This window comes from Leptodactylus fuscus, chromosome 10 (assembly GCF_031893055.1).
Source record: "Leptodactylus fuscus isolate aLepFus1 chromosome 10, aLepFus1.hap2, whole genome shotgun sequence".
Taxonomy (NCBI): domain Eukaryota; kingdom Metazoa; phylum Chordata; class Amphibia; order Anura; family Leptodactylidae; genus Leptodactylus; species Leptodactylus fuscus.
In genome coordinates this window covers 71,796,252-71,800,123 of record NC_134274.1, presented here as the reverse complement: position 1 = coordinate 71,800,123, position 3,872 = coordinate 71,796,252, and the positions used below count along the sequence as shown (strand labels likewise).

Genomic DNA, 3,872 nt, shown 5'->3' with positions numbered 1-3,872 from the left:
ATGGTGGTGTATCAAAAGAGTTCTGATTTATTGTTACAGAGAGTAGCATTTATACAGACAAAAGCAGGTTGGACTTGACATGATTAGTTATAACATAACCTGTGGCACTTGACTCAACATATTAATTATGATGAGTAATAAATAAAACGCTCGCCAGTCTTAATAAGACTATCCCAATATTTTTGAAAAAGATCCATTGCAGTTATTTATTTAGTTTATTTTGTTGAGGCGAAAGCCCCCCCCTTAAGGTTAAGGCCCCCACTTTGCAGAAAGGCAGCTTTTTGCTCCATTTATTTTTAGCCCAAACCAGGAGTGGATTGAGAAGAAGGTAGAGATATAAGAACTTCCTATATATTTCACATTCCTTTTGTAGTCATTTGGCTCATAAACTGCAGCAAAGTCTGCAACAAAAAGCTGCATTTCCGCAAGATGAGGCCTCAGCTTAAGGCCCCTTGTAGATGACTGTGTTGTGGGTCAGTGTGCTAACCATGTATTTCACGGATAGCACACTAACCCATTCTTTTCCTTGGGCCCATACACATGATGTGTACACGTGATTTTTACGGTCCCATATGCTGGCCGAAAGGTCCGGGTTGCATAAGATAGGACAGGTCCTATTCCTGCTTCTATGGCTCCTATTCATTTAATGAATGGAAGCACGGCCTGTGCACAGGGACATAGCCTTGTTCCCCGTGTGCAGCCTGTGCTTTTAATTCACAGGAGGCCAGTTGTAACATAGTCATCTGCAACCGGCTAAGGCGGTTGTGTTTATTTTTAGGCTAAGGTCCCACTGGGTGTAAATGCAGCGCTGAAGTGTTACGGAACGAACCGCAGCGTGAACGTACTGCTGTTCTTTCCGCAGCGCTTTTAAGACAAAGTTCGCAAAGACAAAGTTTTCCTCTGCGGACTTTCTCTTAACATTATATATACGGGAAAGCCGCCGGCTTTTCCGTAGATATAATTGACATGCTGCGTTTTACAAAGTCGCAACAGCTTCGCAAATGGCAGCATGTCCGCACTGCGTTTTTTTCCGTAAAGTGGAATCCCATCCCCTTTGCTTGCACTGTAAAACGCAGCGATTTTTTCCACAGCATTTCCGCCATGGACAAATCGCAGCGTTTACGTCCAGTGGGTCCCCGGCCTTAGGCAGGATTTTTTTTATTGTAGTTTTGCTGAGTTTTTCTCTGCAGATTTTCTTCCCTTATTAAACTTTTAGGGAAATGTGAGTGTTGCCGCAGGTATAACTGACATGCTGCAATTTTCAAAAACACAGGCGTTTTTGGAAACACAGCTTTTCCGCAGTGTTTTTGTAGGCAGTGTGTGGCTGAGATTAGCCAGAATCTCATTCACTTTGCAGTTACAGTAAAACGTTGCATTTTTTTTTCTGCAGTGTTCCCACTGTGGCAAAAACGTTGTGTTTCCGCAACATGGAGCTTTAGTCTAAGGTTATGGCCCCACGTAGCGAACAACAGCCAAAAAGCACTGCGGAAAAGACAGAAGTGGAAACACATTGTAGATTTTTCCGCAGCGCTTTTCACAGAATTGTTTCACGAAGAAGTCAGTAATTTTCAACTGTAAGCTTTTAAGAAGATTTATTAATAATCATTGATCAAATTCTCCAAACAGGGAAATACATACAGGAGGTAAGACCAATCAATGTCCACGTTGATCCAGGGATTTCACGTTGATCCAGGGTTTTTTTACTGACTGCCAGATTTGGAGAATTTTTCCCCCTGAAATGGGGCAATTGGCACGAGCCTCATGGTTCTTTTTTGCCTTCCCCTGGATCAACACTGTAGGGATTGTAGAGTTATAGGTGGGACTTGATGGACTAATTAATGTCTTTATCCAACCTCATCTACTATGTAACTATGTAATGTGATATATAGGTACACAGTAGGGTGGGTTAGACCAAAAATTATGACAGGAAACAAAAATATCATCAGGTGCAACATGAGGGAGTTAGATATAATCTGTCGTGGCCTCTTCTCCTAGTTATGCATTAGATGTTTCTCGCCTTGATGTCACCAGTCTGTGATCAGATATTTTGGGTGATGTTGGTTTCTCTTAGTTCCTGCCTGCCCCTAATAGTCTTAAAGAACTGTCTAACATACACATGGCAGCATGAAGGGGCTCGGTGAAGATGGCAGTGAAGGTGTGTAAGTGTTTGATGGGGTCACACAGCTCATAAAAGGACAGCCGCCCGGCCTCATAATCCAGACAGATCCTGAATTTATAACTGTAAGAAAATAACTCTTTAGGTAACACGCCTCTGATACCATTATGATGAACTAAAATCTTTTCGCCATAACAGTCCAAACTCCAGGACTTGTTGTTTTCTCCTATTAATGAATTTTCTCCCCTCCTGGCCATACTGGGATAACACATCCCCACACTCCACCCCCCTGATCTACTGACCTCCACATCCCAGTAATGTCGCCCTGAGGTAAATCCCCTGATACTTATCACCTGACTATAATCCTGGAATCTCTCTGCTGTTTCTGGACGATTCTGCTCCTCTTCTGTCAGTGTTGCAGTTTTCAGGTCGTCTGATATATGGATATAATTATTAGCCGTGTTTACATCCAGTAATATGTCTCCAGGATCCTCCACATAGATCCCGCTCCTTATATCTGTTATTATGTCACTTAATTTTTGTATTCTGTCTGAGATCACAGCCACATCCAGATCATCTACATTATGGCGCGATCTATAATGTCCCCCTGTGTCCTCATCACCTCCCTCCTCCTCAGGATCACACAAGTCACCTGTATCTGGATCCTGTAAGACACTCAGTGGATCAGTCCTGTTACACAGCTCCTCAATGCGCCTCATCTTTCTGCACAACTCGTCCTTCTTTTTTTCCTGTATTTGCATCAGAGTAAAGACTTTCAATGTCTCATCCATTTTCTGCTTGGAGATCTCACTCAGGATCCTCTCTTTCTTTTTGCCAAGGTGTCTCTTGATGTCTGCAAACACTGCATTGACTCTCATAACTGATGCAGTTGTGTTTTGTTGAGTTATATCTCTGCTTTGTTCCAGATTATGGACTTTCTTCTTTATTTCCCATCTATTTTTGGTCAGTTTCTGGAGAACGCTACCCAGTTTCTCCTTCTTCTTCTCAGAGGCCTCATCCAGCGTCTCCACCAGGTGTCCTCGATGTTGTTCTGCTAAACAATAGGCACAGATACAAGCAGAGTCCTCAGTACAGTAATATTCCAGGATCTTCTTATGGACAGAACATTTCCTCTTGTCCAGGTCAGTGCTGAGATCAAATAAGACGTGTTCTGGTGTCTTACAGTGAATATTCAGATGTTTATCACATGGAGAGGCTTCACAGTGTAGACAGGACTTCACAGCAGGTACAGGAGAGTCCACACAGTAAGTGCAGAAGATCCCGGTGTGTGTCTATGTGGGTTGAGCAGACTTGCAATTCTCCAATATGTTACGTAGAGGGAAGTTCTTCATCAGTTCAGGCCGCTGCCGGTACCTTTTTCTGCATTCAGGACAAGAATAAACTCCAGACCGATCTGGTTTATCCAGCACACGATCAATACAGATCTGACAGAAGTTGTGTTCACATTTCAGCATTACAGGATCTGTATAGGTGCTACAACAGATGGAGCAGAGCAGCTCATCTCTCAGGTCATTGGACGCCATGGCTGAAAGAAGAGAGAAAAGTAATTAACCCTATAGAGACACAGCTCAAAAGTGACTTGAGGACCAGGCCTCTTTTTTCAAAACTGACATGTGTCACTTTAAATGGCAATAACTTTGAGACGCTTTAACTTACACAAGTGATTCTGAGATTGTTTTTTCGTAACACATTGTACTTCATGTCAGTAGTAAATTTTAGTCGATATGTTTTGTCT

The 3,872-nt window shown here is 42.6% G+C and overlaps 1 pseudogene; it reads right to left on the bottom strand.

Annotated features, from left to right (window-relative positions):
* Positions 1-2,067: 2,067 nt before the first annotated feature.
* Positions 2,068-3,660, bottom strand: LOC142183170 (E3 ubiquitin/ISG15 ligase TRIM25-like; annotated as a pseudogene).
* Between the last annotated feature and the right edge of the window lie 212 nt (positions 3,661-3,872).